Raw genomic sequence first — 27,857 nt, forward strand, 5'->3', positions numbered from 1 at the left:
TCTCATTTCGGTTGCACAGCCCCAGGTCAGCTGGGATCAGCCATTACAGGCGAAGCCCGGCTTTGCTCCTGTAGCCCTGGGCTGGAACATGCTTAGTCGTGGAGATGGCAGATGTGGGGTTAGACTAGATGACCCTCTGGTCCCTTCTAACCCTTTGATTCTGTGTGTAACCCACATGCATTATACCACAGCATTTGATTTCTTTGACCCAGAGAAAGGGAGTGAAGCAGTGGGCAGGGGCCATGGATTTTTGTTGGAATACTCTGTGTCTCTGCGCATATGCAGAGTGTGGGGGAAGGCCAATCAACTAGAGAGGCCCAGCAATTCCCAGAGCTAGGATGCGGGTGTCAGGAGACGTACTCGGTATCTGTTTCGGATGCTGTATAAAAAGTTTTCATTTGGGACATGCAGTCTTCCAGGCCCCACATATATTCACCATCCGAGAGCAGAGCCTTTTAGAGCTCAGGGAAAAGGTTATAAATGTCGGAGTTAATGAAAGCCCTGTGGAGTCAGCTGCTGATGGAGGCAGGACCAAGAGATGTCTGTTGTGGGGGGGGACAATATCCGTATCATTCTGGATCTAGGTGAGTGCTATTCCAGATCTACTTACTAGGGAAAGCCTCCATTTAGACAGGGTGTGGGCTAGCAGAGTGTGTTTTCTGGACCTAGATGGAGAGCTGGGAGGGGAGCGTTTTTCACTCCTCGAGGCTACAGAGCCTAAAGAATTTGCATTTAACTGCTTTAAACTAGGATTTTGTCCAAGTTAAAGAGAGAACAGGGTAGAGCTCAGTGAGGTGAAGGTATGTAAAGTCTTACCTGGCTTGAGCTGGGCTTATGGGGAAAAGAGAGTGGCCTGTTGAGTGAAAGTCTTATAGAAATCCAGGGATGGATACTTTATATGCTGATCCCACTTGGGCCCAGCAGCGAAGGAGAGCAGTCAGCTGCTAACCCAAGGGCTGCAAGGGTCCCCAGACTTCTGTTTGCTGCCGAGGCTCTGAAATGTTTGGAAAAGAACATAGATGCTGCCATTATTCTCAAGCCCTGAAGAATCCAGGTGACACAATACCTGTTACGGCCCCACTATAGAGACCAAGCATTCATCTCTGAGAGAAGATGATGGGAGAGTGTATGCTAAAGTACAGAAGCGTAAATGTTCCCTCAAAACCTTGCATTTAAATATGTGTAACAGCAGCAAAGTAGGGAAGCCTGGAGAAGAACCATAGATTTACTGCCTAATAGCTTATGTTTTAAAAGTATTCCGAAATAGTCCAAATACCATTAACCATGTTTTTGTGTGTAGTAAGTGATTGTTTACTAACAAGTAGTTATGTCATACTAAGACATTCAACTGGCTGGAGCAGCTGCATTCAGGGTTTTGCATAAATAGCCCTGAGGTTTAGCTGTGGGCAATGCTTTCTGAAAGTCCTGAAAAGAGAGAGCCCTGGCCTGTGGTTCAGCAAAGGATTAGGATGAGGTGCAAGAAAAAAGGGTGAATGTAATAGAGTTAAGCATATTCTTTCAGCACCCCTGTCCCTGTGGGGATGGCAGACTCTCAGTTTGGTCAGCAGTAGGGTCTGTGAGGGGATGGAGCATGCTCAGTGAGGACAGAATCTTGAGCCATTTTAGCTGCTACAGTTGAATTATTCTCTACCTACCATGTGCAAACTGTGATGTTTTTTTCTCCTCAAAGGCTTATAATTTGGCCACACTTGGGTGGGTTTTCCCAGGGACAACAAAAGGCACATCCTTGACACAAAGGCCAACCCCCCGCCGAATTTCAAGTCCCTGCTCCAAAGCATGGGAGTGCTTCAAAGTGTTCAAAGAAAAGGCCACCAGAATTTTTTTTATAAGCGCAAAACCCTTTTTTCCCTGCCCTTGTTCTTGGAAATGGCTGAACTGTTTTGGCTGAAATTTTCCAAAAAAAAATTCACCCTGAGACTGACACCTGACATGGAAAATTTCAACCCAGATGGTTAAAGTTTGGCAAAGTTATGCACAACTGAAAACCAGGTCTTAAAATGAGACGTGTTGGGCAACTTTAATAATAGACAGCACTACCAGTCTTGCCTGTAATAATGAAGGTCTAGAGAAGGTGGATCAAGAGTTACTGTTCTCCCGGTCTCATACCACAAGAACAAGGGAAATCAATGAAATAAACAGGTGGCACATTCAAAACCGACAAAAGAAAATACTTTTTCGTGCAACGTGCAATTAAACGGTGGAACTCACAGGAAATAGCTGAGGCCAAGAACCTAGCAGGGGTCAAAGAAGGATCAGATAGTTACATGGATAACAAGAATATTCAGAGTTATAATAGTGAGTGCTAACAAAAACTTTGGAAGGGATATAAAATCTCGTGCTGCAGGGTTCAAGACAATCTTGAACTGTATGGGATTAAGATGTGACATTCAAGGAGGCGGATTATCCTACATCTGCCTAGCGTTTGGGGTTTGTGAACCTTCCTCTGAGTATCAGGTGCTGGCAATATTGGAGACAGGATATGGGGCTAGAAGGACCTCGGGTCTGATCCCATGTGGCAATTCAGATGTTCCTAGGATGCGGCCAAGTTTGAAGGGACCCAATGGGAGAAGCGCTCTTTGAGCATGGTTGTGTGGAAATGGGTGCCATGCTGCCCCTAGGATAAGGGTGCAACCCCAGCTTTGTAGGGGAGAGGGGAATCCGCAAGGAGCAGCGGTGGAAAGCAGTCTCAGAGACAGGCCATGGAAGAGGCAGCACAAAGCTGTAGAAGAACAATAGGACGTGGCTTTGGAGGGAGCCACAGATGGAGCTGAGCCCTAGCTGGAGAGAAGAGGACATGACTGACATCTGGGCCTCTTCCCTCTTGATTTCTGAGCCAGGGGCCAGTCCCAGGAGACGGACAGAGCAGAAAAATGATGGACACAAAACCAAAAGTTCTTATTCCCACGCCAGGCCAGCCCTTGTTGAGAACTCACCGAGGGCTCCCTATCCTGGCTGCCGCTCACCTGAGAAAGGAGAGAGGTGAGCAGGGCTTTGCCCTGGGGGGAAGTCACCTGGGACGGTAAGAAAGCCATACCTAGGCTTCAGAGCCCAAGCTGCAGCTTCAGAGTTGGTCATCCTGGGCCGGGTATTCGCTCCAAAGTGCTGTGTAGACGTACCCTACGGGATTGAGGGCTCAGGCTTCAAGGCCGCCATTGGGTTCTTACTGGACAAAAAAGAAAGGTTTGCGGTTTAGGTCACAGGATCTCCATGGCTGCCCAGAGTAAGAGCCTTAGGTCTGGTTTTCGTGTTTTAAACCCCTCACCCTTATATAGCTTTTGGGACATCTGCTCCTCACGTAGGGGCTCAAGCCCCTGATTTGGGGAATGGCTCACAGCTGCCCTTAACTGAGTACCTAGCTCTTGTGTAGCGCTGTTCATCAGCAGATCTCAAAGGTCTTTACAAAGGGAGGCAAACACCATTGCAAAGGTTTAATGTCTCAGGGTGGAAGACAAGCCGTCCGTCCCTTCCTCCAGCTTTCTTTTGCCTCATCTATCCTATCCCTTTCATGACTGCAGCCCATAGATACGTAATATACAGAATCAGCCCAGCACTAATATTTATCCCAGAGGCACAAATCTCTGAAAATAATGTGTAATCATTCGGAAGGTCCTGACACCAGCCTTCACCGCCGCATCACAAAGCTCCTGCCGCAATTGTGGTATGCGCGTGTGTCAAATCACGCCTCCCAGATTAAAGCTGCTCCGCAGGCCCCTTTTGTACCAGAATATGGAGCCTTGAAAATGTGAAAGAAACAAAAAAATGTAGGACGCCACACAAAGCTGACCCACTGGGGACTCAGAAAAACCACAAGGAAGAGGGCTCGACACACAAAAATTGTTTTGTTAGCAAAGCATCGTTGATCCATTTTTGTATTAGTTTGGCTGGAGTGATAAAAATCCCCATGTGGAGACAGATGGAAGGGGAAGAAGGGAATGTGTCAGGCTGACAACCCAGCAGATAGCTTCATAGGATGCTACGTGCGAGATGCAACCTCAGTGTGTTCCTTCATTGGACGGGGTGGGGCTCCGGCGGCTGGTCACCTTCGACTCATGGAGGAAGGGAGGGTGGAAGACTAGACATCCCTTCTGAAAGTCACCCACAAAGCCAGCTGCTTTCCTTGCATGATGTGACACTCCATGTCTATTAGCGGCATTGCAGCCTCGCTGGAGACTGCGGTGAGTTCTGTTCTCAGATTTGCCACTCGCTCTTGGTGTGGTCTTCAACCAAGACGCTTACCCTGTCTGTGCCTGTGTCCCATCATCCCCGCTGCATGGTGTGTTCACAGGGTGACACGCTGTTTGGGGCTGGGAGAGGTACAATTGGAAACAATATTCATGGTCTCCCCGGCCCCTCCAGGAGGATCCACTGAGATCCTCAAATTCTCAACTACAGCAAAAGGTCTTGCGTCACACTGACCTTTCTTCCATCCCCTCCTCTCCTCTCTTGGGTGGGTCTAGCCTGCCCCCGCTGGCCGGGTGGTAAGGAACAACTGCTCTACCAATCCAGCGAAGGGGTGCGATTGGGGCCCAGCCCTAGATTACCGTAAAATGGCAGCATTTACTCACTATGCCAATGTTTGTTTGGCCAGACTTGACAAGGCCTAAATAAGGAGACTCAACCAGGGAAACGGGAGGTTTGAAATGGGATCATTCTCATGAAGTTGGGATCGTCCTGTTTTCATCACTGCTTAGAACCTGCTCCCATGGAAATGAGTCGACATTTTGCAGCCGACTTCAATGAGAGCAGGATTTGGCTCTGAGTGAGGATTTTGAGTGAAATCCAGTGTGTGTTTGGGGTAGGGGGCCTCGGGCAGTAACACTGGTTTTTGGTGTAAAGGTGCAGGGTACGGCTAAGGGGTGGAGAGAGGGAATATCCTGGGAATCTCAGGTGTCCCAGAATGCAATGTCTGGGAGAAAGCCTTAGGACCTACACTTTGCAGTTGGCCTAGCTCCTGGTTGACGTTGGAAATGAGTGAGGGAAATTCTATGCTTGAATGCCTGGGGCCTCTTAGCTACAGCACAAGCTAAACATGAGATGGTTTATGCTAGCAGACTGTACTGCCACTGTAGCTGTCTGCTCTCACTGCAGATGTCTCACCAACAGCTCCTGCTCTCTCTCTGCTGCCTTCCCTGCCTGACCTGAAAGCTCCCTGATGGGGCTTGCTCCTGCTGCCGCCTTCTGTCTTTGGAGGGACCCAGTCCTGTCCACTGTGTCTGAATTCCTGATTACTTGCTAATTGCTTGACACGCTCTGCTCGCAATGCAAGAGACAGGCCCCGTGTCGTCCTCTGCGGTTTGCTAGGCGAGCGTATGAACCTCGTCTTGCCCTGACTCGAAATGGATGAAAAAGGAGGAGATTTGATAGGATTAATGCAGAGACTTCAGCTCTGTTTTCTGTCTCCGCATCTGCTGCTGTTGGAGAGCCCTTTGCACACTGTTTTTAGCAGGACTATTTTCTTTTAGCGATGCCGCCGGGGAAGAACACCGTGGCCTTGGTCATGCATGGCCTTTGTAAGTGGAGGATGCCTGTGGGGACTGGGCTAAGCGCTAGGCATAAATCACAAGCCCTCTGCCAGCCCACACCTCTGCTCAGCGACGGGTGAAGATGGGGCAGGGCGTGGGCAGACAGTGGGTGTGTCAGAGCTGGCTTAATCTTCCGGATGTTATGAAGCACTGGGGTGCAAGGGCCTCCAGGCACAGTGCCCAGCAGCAGTGCTCTGGCATCTAGACCTGCCTAACCTCCAGCTTTTGTGGGTTCCTTTCCCTGTTCCCCCTGCTGTGACGCTGGCTTTTGGCTGGGGGCCAGGGTGGGTGCAGCCAGTGGCTGAAACTCCCTTTCCTCCTTCCTCTGCCCACCAGCCAGGGAGACCCCTGCCCTGAGGTCCCGCCAGAGAAGCAGAGGAGGGAGGAGGGAGCACTAGCAGGGTAAGCAGAGAGGGAGGGAGGGAAGGAAAGCTGCCAGCTTAGCAGGTGTGTAAGGGATTGGGGTGAGTGGAGGAGGACGAGGATCAGTGGTGGGCGGAAGGGGAGAACTAGGGAGTGCAAGGAGAAAGGTGTATTGACCAGGTGGAGCAGGAATAATGGCAGTGGGAAGATGGAGAATTGACGGCGTATTAGTAGGAAGCTGATTCATTTGTGTGTGGGTCACTGATGGCTTTGGGGTTACCCATTTGGGGATTTTACACTTGCAGATGTAAATTTATTCAAATTTATTCTGGGTTTTGGCTGAGCCGGGGCAGGCAGGCCTGCTGGCAGCTTATCAGCTCCAGCCACTGCTGCTGCTTCCATTCCCTCCTATACCAGGGCCTGCTGCTGAGTGGTCAGTCAGGGTCTCCTCCCTCTGCACCCTCACCTGCAGGTTCCTCCTCTTCAGTGCTGGGAGCCAGGAGGAGGGTTGAAACTGGAGAGCGGAGGCAGCAGATTCCTTCATGCTGCAGGATAAATGGGACTTAAATGGGTGAGTGCCTGGGGAGGTGCGTGGCCAGATGCGTGATCATCGGCATGTGCACGGCTGGATATGTTAATGAGCGTGTGCACCGTGGCTCATGCATGCATGAATTCGCACACTGATGCATGATCATGGGAACGCAAGAATATGCCTATAGAATGGAGGCTGTCTTGGGGGCCTATCCAAAAATTATTAATGCCCTTGGGCTTAGGTGTGCAGTTCCCTTTATAGCCCCCTGCCTGTTATCAGGCAGGGGGAGCTAGGCTGCCGCAGAGCAGCAATTTCACCAAAGCAGGATCCAGTGCCCCGCGTTCACTGCCCTGCTCATCCCTTTTTGCCTTCTGCTCAGAGGGCGCATTACTGCGTCCCCTGCAGTGTGCGGGATCGAGCCTGGATAGAGCCCTGCTTAGAGGGCTGCACTTGTGCAATATAGAAGTTGCACAGCTGAGTGTGTAATATCTTGTATTTACATAGTGCCATTCAACCCACAAGGTGCTACAGCATTTTACGGTCAGCGTATATGGGTCACTGCATCCATCTCTGAAATGCAGCCAACTCTGGGGTGAAGTGTAGGCCCAAGGGGAGGAAGGGCAGAATGACACTGCACGCAATTGATAATGCAGGGTGAATTTAAGTGGGTTGAATGTACATCCCTGAGTTGGAACTTAGCCACGACTTGAGGTTAACACGCCTCATATGATAATTGTCATCAGATCTTTGATAACAAGATCCTCAGGCCTTCCAGAAGGCAGCAGCTCGTACAACTGGTTCGCTGTATGCTCAGAGGGCAGAGAGCCTCCCACTGTATGGAAACACCAGGCCCACTTCCTGCACCACCCTCCCATCCAAATACTGAGGCCATTTAACGTGTGAGATCTGACAGGAGCACAGTGCCAGGTGAACTGGGCTCCAGGCAAATCATAAAGTAGGTGTGGTGGAATTAAGAAGCTGATATGAGTCGTATCATGTTGCCACAGCCACTGCAATCACATTGCGTTGACCGTGACATGTTTCTGAAGTTTACATGCCAAGCCAGGGTAGGGCTGCTTCTGCAGCAGAAGAAAGAGAAGGATGGAGGGAGTATGGGCTAGTGGCTAGAGCTGGGAAACAGAGACAGCTAGGCCTAGATTTGCAACAGACCTGTGCTGTGTGATCTTGGGCAAATCTTTGAACCTCAGTTTTTCCTTTATGGAAATGAGGATAGAATTATTGAGCTACCCCTCTGGGGGGTTGTGTGATGTAATAAACCTTTCTAAGAATGATGAGCCCCTGGACTAAAAGGTGTCACATGAGCACAAAGTGGATGAATCTGCAGAAACTTCACATCCAAGTATTGTGGCCGAACACCAGTGTGAAAGCACCTGGAGAAGGCCCGGGCGGCTGGGAGAAAGGGGTTCAGAAGGGATTACTCGGGTTCAGACACTGATCAGGTAGACGACTGCACCTAGAGGGGTTGTGTGGTTTTCTTTGCTTCCAGTTGTGCGCTGTGAGTCAGCATTTCTGCAGACAAACTGATGTACCCATAATGGCAAGACTGTACCAGAGTGAGGTAAATGGGGGGATCACGTGGGGCACCTTGACAATGAGGGGCAGCTTGAGAGTTTGGGGAGGGGTTGGTATGATGCTGCAAATTTGAAAGCTGTTCCTCACAGCTTTTCCTCATTAACAAGGTACTGGCTCCAAGGTAAACAAGCTTTATGTGAAATACCTCCCCTTCCCTCATGGAGCGTTGTGAGACTATGACAGTCTGGCACCAAGAGAAGAAATAAACGCTCTGTGATCAGCTCAGGCTCCCGCGCCGAAATGTGAGGAGATCCGGTTACAGTGAGGGGGTTAGAACAAAAGCGATTTCCTTCTAGAATCAATTCCTCTCCATTTTGTAGGGAGAAGTGAAGGAAAACAACAATTGCCTCTCTCTCCCCGTGATGAAAGCTGCTGGGTTTTGTGGAAGCAGCAGCCCTAAAGCCTGCACGGCACCAGCTGCATCGCCTTAGAAGGACTCAAGCATCTTGCAAAACCATTTATATTCTGAGGCTGGCTGAGAACGGAGGGTGATCATCCCAGGAGGGGTCCAGAAATAGAAGCTGTAGGACAGGTGTTTGTTCCGGTTTGAAATCAACAACAACAAAATGAGGTAGCTGAGTGCTAGTTTCAGCCCTTTACTCTGTGAAGGCCTGATCCTGTGAGGTGCGGAGTGATCTTCACACCCAACTGGAGGTGAGTGTTCAGTGCCTCAGATGATCAGTCCCTATACAAACAAGAGATTTAGTGATGGGGCCTTCTACCATGCATTAAAAGCAGGCCAGCTAGAAAATCCTAACCCCTTAAAAGCACTTTCCGTGAAAGGACAGCTGTACCAACATCACATGAACTGATTTCCCTTTAACCGTAAGCCACATGTGAATTTGAGGCACACGTGGAGCTGACCCAGCTTGTGAAATAAACATGTTCCTGTGTGGTGGTTGTCTTTTTATTTTTGTTTTTATAAACTCAAACTTTTGTGATCCACCCAAGCGTGAGGCAGCTACAGTCTACTCACAAAATACGGACACGTATCCCACCGCAATGTAACAAGGATTGAACTTAGTGAACATATAAACCTTGGCTACAATTAGCCTTTGCGGGACCACTACCTGGCTGGAAAATCCAAGTTGGTGACAGAGAGAAGGCACAAAGATAGCAGCAAATTTTCCTACTTCACCTGGGGAATGTACATGATTTCCATTTTCCATCTAGAAATCCAACATACAGAGGTTTTATATTTAGCTAGAAATGGAAAATGTTGGTCCTTTCATTGCTAAGTTTTATGATGACCCTCTGTTCCCAAATGAAGATAGTGAACCCATACATTCAGTGGGATACCAGTGCAACTTCAGCATTGAAACTCATGAGAACTGAGTTAGACAGAGTTGTCTTCTGGGTTTTCTGCCCTTCTGTCTACCAAATCTTGCTTTGAAAAGCAAGCCCCCACCCCCTGTGACTAAAATCTGTAGAAGTCCTCAGAGCTTTTCCCAGCAGTATGTGGGAGTTTAACACATGCTGAGAAATGCTGAAATCCATTATCCATATATGCACTGGATATGTGAAGTTGATATGGGGCTTATCAACTTTGGTGGAAAGAAGCTGGTAGGTGTATATACTGTCATTTCAGAACCTGCTTTGCTAAAGGCTGGATTCACGAAGGGAGGACAGGGGTCATAGTTTTGGTTTTGGTTTGTTTTTTTAAACGTTAACCAAAAAACCTGGCATTCTGGTTTATTTTTTATTTTCAAATTTTAACAAATAGTTTCAGTGCTAGCTGCCAAGCTTCTAGGAACCTGGCACCCATGTAAACAACAGCACAATTAGAACTTGTTTTCCTATGTAGGCCTTCATGTCATCTGACCATGATTTCTGGAGGTCCCTCTTCCATAACCTCTCTAGATCTCAGAACTCCAGACTCCACTGTGTGCACAATACTGTTTCTTGCCATCTTGCGTGCAGCAAAAGCCATGACTGTGTCACACCTATCCTCAAATGCCTCTACCAGGACTCTGTTCAGTTTACAATCAGGTTCAAAATTGCCTCCCCAGAAAATTTAGCAGGCCCAAGGACCAGAATGGGCACTATTCAGTGCTGTCAGTGACAGGTTTAAGGCCCAACACCTCGTAATCCTGCAGAACTAGAAAAGAGGGCCGTACACGACTGGAAAGGTCTGAAGCCGTTTTCTTGGTGTCCACCACAGCTCCAAATCAGGGCCTTACTCAAGACACTGCAGTGCAACTCTTAATGTACATCATGCCATTGATTCGGGGAGTAATTCTTGCTGTGTGGTAAAGATCGCAATCGGCAAAAGGCTTCGGGAGGGGTCAGATGAGCTGGGAATATTAGTGTCTCTTGGCATCCTTGTAGGGGCAGATTTTGTGTGTGTGGTTTGTTCTCTCCTGTAACGCTCTGGTACGGGATATTGGGAGTGGAGGTCCTTAGCTTTGCATCATGGTTTTCCAGTGTGCGAGTGTTGGGTATTAAACTCTCATGTTCAGGAGCTCAGTGCCCAGGCACCTGCAGCCCCTAGAAGCTGTGCTAACAAAGTGCTGTGTGTTATAATTGTACCCGTGAGAGGGAGAGCGAACGTTTCCTATAAAGCACTCTCTTACCCAGTGCTTTGTAGGGAGAGTTAGGGTAGAGGATGGTCTTGTGGTTAGAGCCCAGGAATGGGAGGCAGGAGCCTTGGGCTGAGAGTCTGTGCTGCGCCCGGGGGAGAGAGATTCTGGAGAGGCTGCCAGCACAACGTAGACCACTCTAGGGGCCTGTCTGTTATAGGAGTCTGCCCAGAATCTCCACAGCACTGTGGGCTGCCGCCCTGCCCTCAACGTACTCTTAGGCCAAGGCTTATGAGGGGGCTCTTCAGAGGGCCTTATGGCTATATTACACGGTGCCTGCCCCAGGAGAATCCTCCTGTTGCAGGAGAGAGGTCTTTTAAGGCCCCTTTATGCCTTTCAGACCCTTTTATGAGGTGTAAAGAGGTTAGAACAGGCTCACCCCTGGTTTCAAATCATGGCTCTGCCACCGACTTGCTGTATTATTTTAGGTATAATCTCCCTATACTTCATCTTCCCCTGTCTTTTAAATGGGGTGAATAATCCTTATTCCCCGCCCCCGAGTGTTGTGAGTCTTATTTCACTAGTGTTTGTGAAACGCTTTGAGATCCTCAGGTAGCAGCATAGGTGTGATTATCATCATAATGCTTTGCTGACTCGAAAGCTGCAGTGCCGGGAACATGGCACATAGAAACGGACGCGGGGAAAGGAAAAGAAGTGAACTGCCAAAGCGGGGAAGTACATGGTTTCGTAAAATGTGAGGAGACAGTGAAATTTATGAAAAACAATTAATAGCTGCGAGGACCAAGGATCTAAACCAAAACCTTGGGGAGAGGGGAAATGAAATGGCTTAAGATTATTTTATTGCTTACCTTTAAAAAAAAAAAAATCTGCTAAATGCAAATAAGCATTCACACAGCCTAGGGAGAGGGAGGAGATGGGAGGCATGCGGGGAAAAGTGAGTGGGATCTAGGTTTTGCATCGTTCGCTGAATTACTGGCAGGTCTTTTGTAACATCTGTTAAAAATAAAACAAACATTCATTTCCATTTCTCGCTGCCTGAGATGGCTTCTGCAAAAATTTCAACCTGTCCAGTTCCCCTCCCTCCCCTCATGCCTCTTCTTCTCCAGGGGAGATTTCCTTCCTGGACTTCCCAGGGGCTCCATTAGCCCCACATTAAAGCCTTTTACTCCACTCTAGACTCTCCATTGAAGTAAAAGGAATTCTAATAAACCACTGGGAGAACTCTGCTATTCATTCTTTCCATGGAAACAAGGTACTGACTCAGAACAGAACTCCACTCAAGGAAGCCTGGGTCAAGGCAGAAGGAGACCAAGGAGGAATGGAGAGATGGTTTCCATTATAACAGACCCTTTGAGACAAATAATCACTCCTCTCCCACCAATGCAGCCCTTCGGGGAGCAGGGGACCTGGTTGTGCTAAGTGGACAGGCTGTGGTCACAGGGGGTTGGATCATTAGCTGAGTGTGTGACAAAGATTGTATGGCTCATAGAGACAGCCGATTACCATATGTAAGGGTGTCTGCTCTCACAAGGTGTATAGATGGGGCCTGATGCACCGCTCACTTATGGTGTAAATCTGGAGTAACCCCATTCAAGTCAGTGGTGTACAACCGGCGTAAGTGAGAGGAGCGTCAGGCTCATAGCCTTTTACATCCCATCCTACGCACACTCAAGTGAATGACAAAATTCCTGCTGACGTGTGTAGGTGCAGGCTCCGTCCCTTAGGACTGGGGAGGAGCCTGCGATCACAGTGTACGTCAGCAGCAGTGGCGTAAGGAGCTGCAGAAAGGAAGTCCTGGAAACTAAATTTAGATCATTCTGATGGTGACTGTTGAAATCCAAAGCCTCTACAGTGGCTTCCTCTGACGTGCTTCTGGTTCCATGTAGCCCCAGCTAGGCTGACGCTGGAGTGTAGGATTTGAGTTGATTAGACATAGAGGAACGCCTTTGAGGAAGGGACAGGTTGCACAGAAAGTCTCCACTGGAATCAGCTGAGAGCTTGACGGCTGACAAATGAAGAAAATTAAAGTTATTTAAATGAGAAGCAGGTGCCGAGGCGCACTCATGCTGGACAAGGAAATCTGCTCTGGATGGCAGAGAATAAGGCAGTGACTATGGTTGGAGGAGGGGGTCCAGGAGGAGCCGTCCAATAAGGTAACAGTTTGGCAAAAAGAGTTATGGAAAATGGGCAGATTGCTCTGTCACCATTTGTCATCCTTATTTGTCACAGTGTGAGAAGCTTAAAAGCAAAAGGGGAAGTTATACCACCCTGCACTGGAAGAAGGCTTGGACGTTAACTGGCATTTCTGAAATCTGTGATGAGAATAACCATTGGGCTGATGTAATTCCTAGCTACACAAATGCATCCACGTAGTGGGGTGGGGGGAGGGGATGTGTAGTCATGAGGCTGAATCCCTGTAGATATAATTTGCAGGTCATGAAAACAGTGAGTTGTGCTGTCAATTTCTGCATCAGAACATGGGTGGTGAATACCGAGTGCTGTGAGAAGTCAGGGAGGGAACAAACTCTAGTCAAAACAGTAAAAATGGGTGGCTTTAGCTACCTGAATATAAACTGAACGTCACATGAGGACATGATTTGGAGAAAAAATTTCTCAAGATCATGAGCCATTGGTTCATGGAACAGCTTGTTCTGGAAGAGGAGAGGTGACTCGTGACCTAATTCTGACTCATGCACAGGAGTTGGGCCAAGAAGTAAGGTGTGACTGGCCACAGATAACAGTGACCACAGATAATTAAGGTCCAACATCCTTGCAGATGCAATCACACTGAGAGTTAATGCTGTGAGGATTTTTTTTCAGAATGAGGAAGCTAGTAGAAAACAGCCTGAAGGACAAAGTTAGGAAATGAAAATCCATCGGCTCAGCTTGGAGACTGCATAAGATACTTTACTGGAGTCAGAGAAGGGCTGAATATTCCCTACAAATAAGGAATCAAAGGACAAGAAGTAAACAGTACAGCGAGATGGCAAAGTACGAGGGTTGTTTCAAGCCAAGTATCCCTGAGAAAATGGAAATCCAGACTGAGTAATGATGATAGAACAGAACGTAAACTTTGTGAGGTTAGGCGTAAACTGGAGTTGAAGAGGAAATGTGCAGAACGAAGAGCCTATGTCTTAAAGAGAAATGACAAGAAATGAATTCAATATCTGGGAAATAGAAAGCCCCCTGGGAGACTCGGTGGAGCTCCCAGCCCAGCAGATCACAACCGGGGCAGTTACTGTTTGTAGGTGGCAAAGGTGAGACGCTGACAGAATTCGGGTGGCGTTGTTCTAACAGCTTGAGAAGTGATGGTGCAACGGGGATGTGTTACTTGAAGGGAAGCCCTTGCCTCTTATTAGCCTGGTGAACTCTGCCCTCTAGAGCTGGGTGTGGAACAAGGGGCCGTGATAAGTGGTGAAGCAGGGGGGCGGTTCTTTCTGTACCATGCGCTAGAGTGTCTTATCGTTCCCTGTATTCATGGTACCTTGGCAATGGCGATCATTTGCTTGGTGCTGGTCACTGACCGTGCTAAGCAAGAGAACTGTCACCCACTGTTGCAAGATCTTGAAAATGAAGAATGGGCTTTGTTTGATATCTCCGTGTGCTGCTTGAGCAGTACTCCAGGAACAAAGGTGGACCCCAACCTCCCATTCCTTGCAACTGGACGGTCGCTGAAGGAGCTGAAGGAGCTAAAGAATAAAGTAATTAATCTGATAAGCAGAGGCGTGAGATATAGTCGTTACTCAAGCAAAACTTCCATTGGATCAGGCTGAGACAGCTGTAACGTATCATTAAAATAGCTACTGTACCAGTACACCAACGGGTAAGCAATGTTGAACCATAGTCAGCATTGCCAATCCAAAACATCCCAAAATCATGAGGCAGACACCTCTGAAATCATGAGATTTTAAAAATAGTACATTTTGAATTGTTTTAATTTGCCTTCTGACTTTTGGACTTTTAAGGTTCACATAGTCAAGCTTTTCTCTGAAAGTGTGAGGGCTAGAAACTTAACAACTACAAAAGCTGAGATTCTCATGCAATCACATGATTCCAGGAGCTGGGGATTTAAGATAGCATGATAGAGTTGACAATACTGCATATTTTATGGGACTCAAAGGTGACATAAAAACTATAGACCAAGGAGCTGTATATCGGTACTAGAAAGAATATTTTGGTGATGAATTAACTAGTGTGTGTCTCCCGTCTGCTTTATGGAATCAAAAATGTCCAGCTATGGGTCATAGCCCCTCTGCTGCTAAGTGCTAAAGGAGATTTTCTTTCAGGTCAAGTGGTAGAAAGGGATCTGTGTTTTTTGGATGAAGAGGATCTGAGTGCTAGCCCCACTACTGCCTTGAAGTTCTGACTGGCTGGGGTGTACAGCAAAGTGACACGTGTGAAGTCCTAAGTGATCACGGATTTGTTATAGTATATTATGTTAGAGAATAAACCAGCCCAACTGGGTCTGGAGCTAGGAGAGAGCTTGGAGGAGTGGGAAATTGGGTGAAGGAGGAGATATTTTGAATGACTCTGGACTTCATGGAAGACTAATAGTCAAACCTTTGCCGCCTTATGAGGATTGATCTCTATTTATTGTTTGACCTCTGAATATATACAAAAACTAATAGTGAAAAGAAGGCTCCCATGTGCTCTACCCCATAATTCATCAACAGGGGGTTCCATGTGAAATTAAAAGCCAACAGACTGGAAATGGATCCCAGTGAATTCTCTTTTTCACAATGTACGATTAAACCCTGAAACTTGCTGCCATGGGAGATCATTGAGGCAAATAACTTAGTAAGGTTAAAAAAATAAGAGTAGCCCTTGCAGAAGGGGATATCAATCCTCATACTTCAGGGCATCGTCTGATCACCAGCTGGGGTCAGGCAAAAGTTCCCACTCTCCCCATGGGCGAGTATGACCCAAAGAACTGTAGTGAGAGGGTTTTACAACTTCCTCTGGGGCAGCCAGCATGGGACACTTGGAAGCAGGACACCTGGCTTTAGGGACCAATGGTCTGCAGTGTCATGGTGATTCCTCTGGTTTTGAAACTTTTCATAGGGCCGTTGATTTCCTTTAACCTGGCAGTGCCTAACGTCCTTGTTTCTCTCATGATTTTTCATTTAGAAGAGGTGCATGGGGAAGGATTGCTCTTTGTTAATGCTCCCCATCCCTCGTTTCAAACACAAAACCTAAAACCACCATGCAAGGAGATTAGCTGCCGTCAGATCTAATTTGCCAGCCACCGTCTACCTAAATCCCAACAGATGCACAAAGCTTGGAGTCCGAGCTTCTGTATTTTTCCTGTCAGTCACTGCCTTGGCTGCAGCTGGCTACGCAGAACAGAGAAAGCTGCAGGTGTGATTTGTTCTCATTTCTCCGCCCCCCTCTCTGCTGCGCTCTTTCTTTTCCCAGCTACCTTACGCGTCCACCTATCTGATCATTGCATTCAAAAATGAAACACAGCCTCAGACCCCAAGACTGTTCTGTATCTCTCTGATGCAGGCTTAGTTCAGAGCTGGGATGTTTTGGTGGGTGGGTGGTTTTGTTTTTTATTGTTGTTGTTAATGTGACCACTTGAGACTGAGGAAAGAAAAATGAAAAACTATAAAGGAACCAGCAACCTCCTTCCTCCTTTTCTCTCTTCCCCCTCTAGAGGATTAAGCCAAAAAAAAATGTCTGCAGCTTTCTGTTGACCCTGCATGATGGCATTTTTGTGCTCTGTGTGCTGCTTCTGCTGCTGATTGCTATTCCTGGCACAAACACGCGCACACACACTCACACACACACAAACCTAGCATAGCTCACACAGGCAAGGCAAGCCTGCTACCCACTCAATAATAATAATAATAATAATTAATAATAATAAAAAGACACACACTGTCACTAGCCCCTCTGCATCTCTGGCCATCCTGCCCAATGACCTGACAGCTCTATTGAGAGATCGGACAAACCACGCTCTCTTCCTTTCCTTCCCCTCCACCCCCAACCCTCACCTCTTCCCTAGCTCCACCAAAGCACCCTCCTGTCTGGTGTAGCAGCCTGCAGCCAAACCCCCCAACCACTCCTACCACTGGCATTAAATTTTCAGGCTGGATGCTATAGGGCCGTTTCTAATTACCTTATATCCCCTAGTGGTCCATGAATAATGGCTACTGAAGGAGCTTAGAGGGGTTGCTGAGAAGGAAAGCAAAAAAAAAAAAATTGTGCTATTTCTCACATTTTTTTTTCCTAAGGATCTAATCTGGCTACTGTGTTCTGGAAGAGGAGGAGGAGAGAGAAAGACAGCACGAGAGAGTGAGAGAGAGAGAGAGGAGCACAAGAAACATTGCAGGTATTGTTACCAGCTGCATCTTTGTGCCTTTTTTTTACTGGAGGGTCTGCAGAATGTTCTTTGGGAATTTCTAGCCCTTTTTCCTGATTTATTTTTCTCTTGTGCAACTTGCTGCCCTTTCCAATTGAGACGACACCGTACGTTTCTGGCATTGCCGAGTTTGTCTGTGTCCTGCTTCCAATATTTGGGGGTTTTTTGTTGTGTTTTTTTTTCTGTAATTAAAAAAGGGGTTTGAATTTGTTGCAAATTTGTAGTGACTTTATTGGTAATGGGCATCTGAACAGAGATACAGCTGAGACTCCGAATATGTGTGTGTGTGTGTGTGTGTGTGTACGACAGAGATTTCTTCATGTCGCTAGTCACGCCCCCCACTTTTTGGAAGTTGAAATAATAATAAAACCCGGGGTTTATAGATAAATATGGGAATGAGGTCTGTCAAGGAGGGTTTTTTTAGTGGTTGAGTTATTCATGTGCATGTTTTTCTACTTTAAAAAGTTCCAGCACTGATGAGCCCCAGCGTCCCATAATCATTGCTGTTGTCTTTGTGTGAGAACCCTGTTTTGATTTGTTGTCTTTCGTTGATTTGGTGTGTATCAGGCGCGCCTGCCAGAAAAAATTGTTCTAGCCGAGATCTGAGTAATCCCAGGATTTGCACATCTGGCTGGGTGTTCGGAAACCCCCTCTGTGAGACTTTCACATGCTCTCCTGCTCCTCCTTTCCCATGGCAAATTTATACAAAACCCGTCCATTGTCATTAAAAAACAACCCAAACAACCAACTCACAGCCCCCTTACAGAGATTTCACTTTTCAGAATGTGTGTGTGTGCGAGAGACAGAGCGAGCAAGCTTTTGTTTTAAATAAAGAAATGGCAATGATTGAAAACATATGAATAGGATGCAATGCAGAATGTGTGTGTATGGCGCAGGGGGAGAGCGGGGGGTTGGAAAAGTGCTTATACTACAGAAGCAGCGCTTGAATGACCGTGTAGTACATGACAGCCAAGGGGGGCTGTCCATTCTCTATCATTACTGAGCAGCTCACAGGGGCTTGCGTGTGTGTGGAATGGAATTTGATTTTTTTGAATGCAAAGAATGATTTTTGCAACTGTCGAACTAGCAGAGGAAAACCAGAACTGAAGTGATACATGAAATCAGATCCATTCAAACTTTACTGTCTGATATTGTTACAAAGCCAGCTAATAGTAATTAAAAAAAAGCTAGAAGAGGAAAAACACGTGAAAATTAGAAACCAAAAGTACAGCGTGAGCCCATGGACTTTGAAACCTTATCAGCCAGAGAAAGGTGGTGATTGAGATACTAATACTGAGACCGTATCCAAGTGTGGCCACTGTTCTGGATTTTATTTTTGTGCAGCAATAAAAATCTGTTAAGTGCCTTGGGAGGGGTGAACTCCTTGGAGCACGTCTTTCAAAATAAAAAAAACCCCATTCCTGCAAGGCTCTGCCTCCCCACCCCACCCCCCCACCCCCCGCTCGTTTTGTTTGTTTGTTTCCAAGGGGAGAAGAGTCGGGGGGTTGGGCAGGGCGGGGAGAAAGCATGGGGGCGGAGAGTCGATTTAAATTGGACTTAATGGATTCCCAGGGCAGCTCTTTTAGATGAAAGTCAAAATAAGAGCCAAAGTGAATCTCAGCAGACCTGTCTGTTGCATTAAAGATGCAGCGTTCCTCCTCTTTCCCCTCCCCCCTTTTTTTCTTTAAAAAGAAAAAAAATGTGTTAGCCGTACAGAAGAGAGTGGAGTTTCTCGGCCTATAATGAGAGCTCTAATTGAAGAACTTACAGCCTCTTGGGATATTCTTTACTGATCACTGCTTTTGTTATTCCTGCCTCGGTCTGGGTTTGGGGTTTTTTTGGTGTGTGTGAGAGAGACGCGCTATTTTTAAACCCTCCACTTTGGCCCCTGGCAGGCAAGGTGCCCCCGTACACAGCCAGGGCATCGTCTCAGTGTAAGTGGCCCAGTACGCAGGCTATTTTCAGGTTGGGTAGGCTTGGCGTTTTCTGATGGATGCACCACGGTCAGCTGAGAGACACCCTGGTAAAATAACTCTGGGATTCAAAGGGTTAAAAATAGGCGATCTCCGTGCCTGAGTGTCCTTCAGGCTCCGTGGGACACTAAGGGCCAGGTTCTGATCTCCGTTATAGTGGTGTAAATGCAGAGGATCGTCACTGAGGTCAGACTGAGAGTGAAATTTACATGGGCCCCTGCTATAGGCACGCACCCTTTCTGAGACGGAGCAGGGGAGGTGACCGTAGGAGCTGGGACCCAAGTCATAGCAAAGCTTCTATTGGGTACATAGGCTCAGATCCTCAGCCTCACCAAGTCTGCTTTTCCCCAGTGGAGCAGTGCAAAGCAGACTTAAAGTTCTCCTAAGCAGCCAGCTGAGGATTCCCCTTGCGGTCAGGAATTCACCAGTGGCATAGAGCTGGCACGGCCAACTGCCAGCGTAGGAGGCGGGCCAGGGGTGCGACTGGGGAATGGGAGTGAGGCCGGAGTTGTGCCGCCATCCCGGGGGCTGCTACGGCTGCAAGCAAACTGTAGCAGCCCTGAGACTGCTCTAAGTTGCGTCAACAGCCAAACTGGCCCTGGGCCAGCCCCGGGATTGGAAGGGGGAGCAAAAAGTTGGGGTACAGCTCCCTTTGCCCCCTTCTCAGGTTCTGCACTGAGCAGAGCTCAGTCACAGCTGGGGCGAGGGGGATCTAGTCCATAATGTAGGACTCGGTTCACTGTTTCCTTTCTCACTGTGATCGCTTCCTCCCATATAATAATATCTGCCCCTTTTGGGGGGAGTTTTCTCTAGGGGATTGGAGGACCTCTTGAAGAACCATAGACACCACTCCTGCCCCTGCTGTGAGCACGTCGGATCTCTTTTGCTGAGTGGTCATATATTTGTTTGGATTAATTTAAGGGGTCTTCTGAGAGTGTCCTTGTCACCGCCAGTGTGATTCTGTCCTTTCCCCCCGTGCTCCTGGTGTCCCTCACCCAGTCACTGCTTGACAGCCAACTTGGCCAACGAGGAGTATCCCAACAGTGGGATCCACTAAGATGCCTAGTAACGCTGCTCCTTAATCAGCTAGAGATTGCTACTGAGTGTCCATAGCATTTGCATCCCCTTTGCCACTCTGGGTAAAAACAGGGCCGAACCTGGGAGCTGAGCTGGCATCTCCTGAACCAGCAATGCAGAACGCAATGACTAGGCTGGTCGGGTTTTGTGCGGCAGAGAGGCTTGCCTGATACGACTCCTAGGTGTGCCAGTTCTTAAGCCCCACTGACTCACTCCACTTTTGTTCCTCTCCCACCGCTAGAAACCTTTTGTAGCTACAATTAAGATGTAGCTTTAAAAATCAGGAGAGCAATCGGCTCTTGCTCTGTGGTATTTGCAGTTTGCAAGGCTGCAGACTTACATAATACAGGGAGAAGGGGAAAGGTTGGTGCTTAAACGCTTCCTTAGAAATACCATCAATAGGTAGGTTTAGAATGAAGGGAAGCAGTTAACCTAGACTTCAGCTCACTTAAAGAATTGCATATTGACATTCACAGTGATGCATCAGAAGCTACAGATTCTATATCATTGGTCCCTGTCCTTCCATTACAGGGTGTCACAGACGTGGAGTTGGGTTTAATTTCAGGCACTGCTGTACAAAATAATACTACTTAGCGCCTATCATGTGACAATCTCAAAGCATTTTTCAAAGACTAAAGCTGTGTCTACACTGCAGCTTATGTTGGCTTAATTTATGTTGCTCAGGGGTGCGAATAAACCACCTCCCTGAGAGAGACAAGTTACACCGACATAAATGCTGGTGTGGACCGTGCTTCTCCCACCAACATGGCTACGCCTCTCATGGAGGGGCTTTTATTATGCCGATGGGAGAGCTGTCTCCCGTAAGCACAGAGCATCTTCACCAGGTGTACTGCAGCACTGGATCTGTAGACGTGCCTTGAGTCTCTCAGCCTCCCTATTAGAGTTCTTCTCCTTTGACACGGAAGCGGGAACTCCACTTTTGTGTCATCTCTATAGATCTCCAGTATAGGACAACCTCTAGTTGGGCACCTGACGTCACCTGTGGGAATTGCATAGGCACGTGAGCTACAAGAACCTGTCCTTCAACAGCTCTTCAGCTTTTAATTGTCTTTTGATTAAGGCCAAATTTGAGTCAATGGCTAAACTCCTGTTGACTTTAATGAGTCCAGTGTTTGGCCCCAGTGTCTCTTGTGGTTAATGCAGGGAGAGGGGGCGTCTGAACTCAGACCTTCTGTTCCTGGCCAGGCCACTGACTCTCTGGGTGATCTTGAGGAACTCGCTTGGTCGCTCTGCATCTCAGTTTCCCCATCTATCAAATGGGCTTTGTGACACCTAATTAGGCCTGAGGTAGGCAATACACATTTGTCAAACCCTTCGAGAACTTTTGAGGAAAATCCCACAGAAGGGTGGACTGTTCAGATAAGAAGAATCCTTTCCCCTTTTGCTACTTTCCACTCTCTCCTCTCCCCTAGCATCTTGAGAGCGTCAGAAAAGCACAAGCAGGCTGAGGCCGAGAGGAGAAGGCTTCTTGTGGCTTAAGTGCATCTCCCTGATTGAAACGGGCTGGGGTGGGGGTGTTGGAGATATCAAGCTTCTGTCACTGGACCAGGACACGTACTGCTCCCTCAGGGTGACCAGATGTCCCGATTTTTGGGTCTTTTTCTTATATAGGCTCCTATTTACACCCCCCCACACACCTGCTGTCCCAATTTTTCACACTTGCTGTCTGGTCACCCTCCGCTCCCCCCATGAAAGTGATCGCTAAAAGCCAGCGTTCCGTGAGTCCCAGCCTTTTACAGCAGCAGTACTCTCTGAAGGCTCACACTCTGCTGCACAGACGAAAACAAGTGAGAAGAGTGGGAAGGAAAGAGAGAGCCTTTGCAGCAGGCAGTCAATAATTGCAGTCAGTCAGTGCCTGTGAAGTTCCCGCATCACACTTTCACTTAGAGAGAGAGAGACGTTGTCCTGTGCTCGGGATCCGTGGAATAGGAGGAGGATGCAGGATAAGCACCAATTGCAAAGGATGTGATGCTGGTCTCTAGCTACGGGTCCTCCCTGCCTACAATATGCTTGAGCTTCCTGCTGCATTACTTATGACTTGATGTAGGTGAACCTTTCAACTCCCTGCCCTTGGGGAACAGCCAGGCTGCAAGGAAGGTGTCAACAGCCTTTGCATCGCAGCTGGGGAAAAAATGTTTCTCCTTTCTGCCCTCTACCTCCCCCCGCCCCTGTGGAAAAGGTGATCTTGAATGTTTAAAAAACCAAACAAAACACCTCAAGTCCCTCTTATGTGTCCCAGTCTTAGCAAAAGTCAAGGCAAAATATCAAGGCGTTTTTCCTTTTATGCAGCGTTTGAGATTGAAGATACACTAGTGGAAAGGGGGGGACCAGAGCAGCGAGGCAAATGGAAATCTTGAAGGAGATTCTTTCCTTTTTGTCCCCAAGGAGATCAGCCCAGAAAATGATTCACCCGCTAATTAAAATTATTATGTCTTGATTGAGACATTCTTGCGTATATCCCACTTGCCTACAAGAAGTTAGAGAGTGGACAGAGAAATTCCTATCATATACCCCTCTGCCTCGATATAACGCTGTCCTTGGGAGCCAAAAAATCTTACCACGTTATAGGTGAAACCGTGTTATATTGAACTTGCTTTGATCCACCGGAGTGCGCAGCCCTGCCCCCCCGGAGCGCTGCTTTACCGCGTTGTATCCAAATTTGTGTTATATCGGGTGGCGTTATATCGAGATAGCGGTGTATCTAGATGGATGGATATAGAAAATAGATTATCTATTTAATCTACTCACAAGCATAAAAGAAATAAAAAAATGGAGGGTGCCATATTTAAAAGAACGAGCCCAATCCTTCTGTTGAAGTCAGTGGAGATACATTGGAGATTAATTTGGCCCATTGTGTAGTGTTTGGTATGTAGGGAATATGCTGTAGGGCTGACTTATTTGAGACAAGAGTTATTCAGCTCCATTTGTGGTGGCTGCATTATACCCAAGTGGATGGGGAAAGCAAAAATCACGAATGGTTATGTCACTGGGGCTAAAGCAGTGTAAATATGCATAAATATGTCAAGCCGTGCATGATTTACACCACACCTGCCAATGAGAATGTTGTAACAGGGGAGAGAGAGAGAGAGAGAGAGAGAGAGAGAGTGTGTGTGTGTGTGTGTGTGTGTGTGTGTGTGTGTGTGTGTGTGTGTGTGTGTGTGTGTGTGTGTGTGTGTGTGTGTGTGTGTGTGTGTGTGTGTGTGTGTGTGTGTGTGTGTGTGTGTAAACTTTGTTCCATTAAGGGACCTGGCTTTGCAGTCCTGATGCAAAAAGAACTCCCATTGAGTTCAATGGGAGCTTTGTGGTTTTTTCAGGAGTGTGGGGTCATGCCTTATAAATGTGGTTCAAATTCAGTCCTGGTGCAAAGAGGCTAAACTCTGGTTGGCCCCAGGTTTTAAGCTCAGATGAAACAGGGCTGGTTTCATTTTAATTTGGAATATCATCTTCAGTAAAACCCCATGAGTTTTGGGGGTTATTTTTTACTTTCTTACAGTCAGACTTTGCTTTCTTCGCTTTAACTGCATCTCTATTGTTAGTCACGGCTTGATGTCTCACCAGGGGATACCTTTTTTGCTGCATTTATGGTAATGGCTAAAACTTGCTGTTGTGCTCACTACCTTAAAGGGAGTGTAAATCACACTGGCAGGGCAGTGCCCGTAGGCCTTATCTACACAGGGAAATTGGCCAGAATCCCTATGGCGGAATAAGCTATTCCGGACTAGCTCCTTGTGAGGCCGCGTGTGGACGCTATCCGCAATAGAAGGTCAGTGTGGGGAGCTGATCTGAAAGAGCCATTCCAGTCCCTGTCCCCATGTAGACAAGGCGTTCATGCAAATGAAAAGTTTACACTGCATTCAGCAGACAAGAACAATTGTTTTAAAAATGGTTCTGCCTATTGACTGCTAAAATGAATGCATCGCTAATGTTCTAATACCTGGTTTATTGCTGAGACGGGGTGGGGGGGGAAGGGTCATGATTTAGTCCTGTAATACTGTATCCCTCCCCATGACTGTTGAGAGATGAGCCACAGAACACTGTATTCACCAAATAGCGTGACCTTCGCCATGGCTCTTACTATATAGGCTACAGAACTGCATAGTCCTATAAAACCATGTCCTTCACCATGACTATTGCTAGATGATCTCTAGAACAGTATAGTCTGTAATACTATGGCCCGTCACCAGGACTGTTGCTGTATGCGCTTGAGAAAAGTATAGTCCTATAATACCATGTCCTTCAGCGTGACTATTGCTATATGAGACACACAACAGTAGAGTCCTCTAATACCTTGTAATTCACTGTGACTATTGTGATGTGATCCACAGAACAGTCCTGCCCTGTATTATGTTGTGTCAGATTTTAAGACTGTTTGGCGTTAGCATCCTCTCTATCTGTTGTCTGGCTTCTGAGCCAGGACTAATGCCACTGGGGGAAAAAATGTGAAACCAAGCAAGGAGCTGAAGAGAAAATGGGACAAGAGATAAGAGTGGATACAGGCAAAGGGAGAAGACCAAGAGAAGATGGATGAAAGAAAGTAGGGAGAAGTAAAGCAATCACTGAAAGGGAAGGAAAAGAGAAGGGAAGGCCTTGCAGAACTGATGCCCATGGAGAGACCCCAGTCTTGTCCAGCTCAGATACGATGATGCTGAATTTTGGAGGTGGGGGTGTAAATTTGAGTTAAGTGAGGAGATCTTTAAGGCTTCAGTGGGTGTGTAGTGATTGATCTACCTGAAATCAATCTGGACACCTACTCTATAGTGAAAATAAATTTTCCCCTGCAGATGTTAATAACATGGTCCGATGGAGTCGTCTCCCTTCTAAAGCCAGAGAAAGGGTATAATCACTGCTATTCACTATGGGTAGTTGTAGACGCCTCATCTGTGCATTGGTGCCGTTTGTTATTGTTGTGCTGTTGCGGCAGTGCTGTGAGGTCCCAGTGAGGATGGGGGCCGCATTGTGCCAGGTACTGCACAAACACGTACAAAGTGCCCGGACCCAGACAGGTTACGATCTAAGAAGCAAAGCAGAGGACCAAGGAATCATAGATTAATCACAGTAGAGGCCAAAGTGAGGCATTTAAGTGGTTTTATTGCTGTTTCATAGCAAGCCCTGTAATAATACTTCTCTCCCTTTATCTTTGCTCCTTGCGCTCGCAGGATACAGTACACCAAAGTGACACCCTGTAGGATGTTGTGAACGTGTCTGTTTCCTTCAGCTATATGCTGCTGTAACATTTAGACAGCACCTTTCACACCAAAGGACCACTTCTGAAACTTTTTGTGTGCAAGAGACAGTTACCCCAGTGCTTAAATGCATCTGCTTCTTGAGTGGAAACAGACACTGTTTAAAAGCTCATAACAACACTGCTAAACAAAACAGGAAGTGAAAAGCTGTATACCCCATTGAAACTAGGGGCAGGATTTAGGTCAAGTCGGTAGTGGCTTGGGCTCTGAATGTACATTCTGCGCTCAGTCCTGGAAGATACTGACTGCTGCGTCACTCCCTCAACTCCAGCTGATTTCAGTAAGGATTGAGAGCCTTTAGCACCTTGCAGCAGTGATTCTTGGGGGTGGATAGGGACGAGTTCCCATTTAAGTGCGTGGCAAACCCCCACTGACTTCAATGGAGCCAGATCAAACCCTGAATGAGTATCCAGCACCCAGCAGGTTCAAGCTCCATCTGCAGCATTTGAAAGATGAATTATAGGAGGTTCACAGATTAACTGGGCTCTCTTGTGTTTGCATATATTGCCTGCATTATAAGTGAAATCCCTACCCAACGCCTCAGGCAGAGAAATGGATGGAGTATGTATTCGATAGAAAGAAAGGGGGCGGGGGGGGGGGGGGGGAATTCCTCTGGCTGGTTTTCTAGCGGTGCAATAAATGTAAAAATAACCCCATGCATGTAAAGAAGTAGGGGCCATGCTCAGTGCGGTCGTTTCAGGAGCTGATTTACTGTGAAGATGTAAAGGGTTCTGTGATGCATCCATATTAGCTGGTTGACCCTACTCCTTAAATATAAACATCAGGGTGGACAGTGAAGCCATACAGAGGCTCTGTTGTATAAATTTGCCTTTTTTTTTTTAATGTTCTGAAGTGGATGTAGTGCACTGTACATTTTTTCCCCTTTAACAAACTGCTTTAGTTAATATGTGGGCAGAATGTAGATGTTCTTGTAACCTTTTGGTAAAGAGACAAAGAGATATAAAGGGGCCCCGGGAGGGAAGAGGGTTTTGCAGTCACCGTAATTTGGGCTGTGAGGACATAGCATGCCAGTGGTCTTACTCCGAAAGAGATGCTCTCCTATTAGATCTCCCTTTATAAAATCCAAAGCAGAAAGTCATAGAGCCAGGCCCTCTGGGAGGTCTTTAAGGTGCAGCTGTAGACACCAAGAGCAAGCAGCTGAAGCCCAGCTGGTGACGGGATTCTGTTGATGTTGGTTTGTTTTTGTTTCGCTGGGTTTTGCAGGGAACATGATGCAAAACCATCAGGAGAGATTTCAATTTGCAGGAGGAGCAGGGATGAATGAGTCCAAGATAAGAGACATTTGTGGGTCTTGGAAGGGAAAGTTCACAACTGTTTGCAGGAGGGACTGAGAGATTGATTAGGAGGCACATTTTAGGAGCAAGCGTTTTCAGGCAATCTGCAGCTCAGCAGTTGGCATTTGAGATAAGGTTTGCAGGAGTGTTCAGAACAGCACCTAATAGATCAGGGAGAGGAGCTTATGTGCTCATTTTCATGAAGGAACAGGCTAGTTTCTCCTCAGTTACACCCATGTAAATCAGAAATGATTCAGTTGATTTCAGTGGCGTCACTTCCAGTTTTCTCTGGATGTAAATGAGAGCAGCATTTTGCCCCATGGCTTTCAGAACCTTTTCCTTTTTTCCCTCCTCAGCAGCCTATGCCACATATCTGCAAACAGCTGTAAGAAGAGCAGAGATCATTAGCTGGAAGGATCAGATGGGCTCGTTTCTTAAAAGGATTGTCTGATTTCTCTATTGATCAGGTTGATTTAGAAGGGGTAAGTGGTCAGGGGTCATAAATTATCATTTGAAGGGTGGGTAAAGACTGTGCGGCACTTAGCTGCAGTGGTAAGGAAAGGAACGTATCTATTTGTAGGGACATGAATGGCTGTATGCTGCGGCTGCCATGCAATTTAAGTCTCCTACATGTTTTAACTGGTGTTAAGGAACCGTATTTAAACTCAGTTAAACAGTGTTTTGGTTAAACTAGTTTCTGCAGTTTGGCTGGCCAAACAGACAGGGGAAAACGTAATTAGATTTGCATTTAGATGGGGCTTTAAAAGCCACTGTATTATAATTTTGAATGCATACCCTGTACACATAATGCACACGGAATCGTTTGCAAAATAATTCCAGCGTGTGTGAGCCATGAAGTCACATGCTGGGGTCTAACGTTACAGGAATTCCTGAGAGACTTGTGGTCTTGACTTGGTCTCTCTTCCCAGGGAAGGAAGGATGATGATGTGGTTTAGAGCAGACAGGAGCCCTACGTACTATCCCTGGCTTTCCCGCAGAAATGTTTTGGGTGGTCTTGGACAGAGACTTAACCGTTCCGTGCTTCAGTTTTCCTGGCTGTAAAATGGGGATAATCTGCATCATAGGCCTTAACACTGTTGCCAACTCTCATGATTTTATTGCAGTCTCATGAGATCTCACAATATTTTTATTAAATCCCCAGCTCCGGGAGTCAGGTGATTACATTAGATCTCAGCTTTCATTTAAAATTTTTTTTCTAGCCCTTAAGGTTGCAGGAAAAAGGTGGAAACCCTCAGGAGCTCAAAAACCAGAAGACAAATAAAAAGAACACCACGTTTATTATATTGTAATAA

The 27,857-nt window shown here is 47.0% G+C and overlaps 1 protein-coding gene across 2 annotated transcripts in view; it reads left to right on the forward strand.

The window, feature by feature from the left end:
* RAI1 (retinoic acid induced 1) overlaps window positions 1-27,857 on the forward strand; it is a 128,251-nt gene that overhangs the window by 28,632 nt on the left and 71,762 nt on the right. Inside the window, exon 2 of one of the 2 annotated variants that reach the window (XM_039490089.1) lies at window positions 16,808-16,905. The exons of the other annotated variant lie outside the window; for it this stretch is intronic. The gene's annotated coding sequence lies outside the window, so the exon portion shown is untranslated. The remainder of the gene's footprint in view (window positions 1-16,807; window positions 16,906-27,857) is intronic. 2 annotated transcript variants of the gene reach the window in all.

Source organism: Mauremys reevesii, linkage group 10 (assembly GCF_016161935.1).
Source record: "Mauremys reevesii isolate NIE-2019 linkage group 10, ASM1616193v1, whole genome shotgun sequence".
Taxonomy (NCBI): Eukaryota; Metazoa; Chordata; order Testudines; family Geoemydidae; genus Mauremys; species Mauremys reevesii.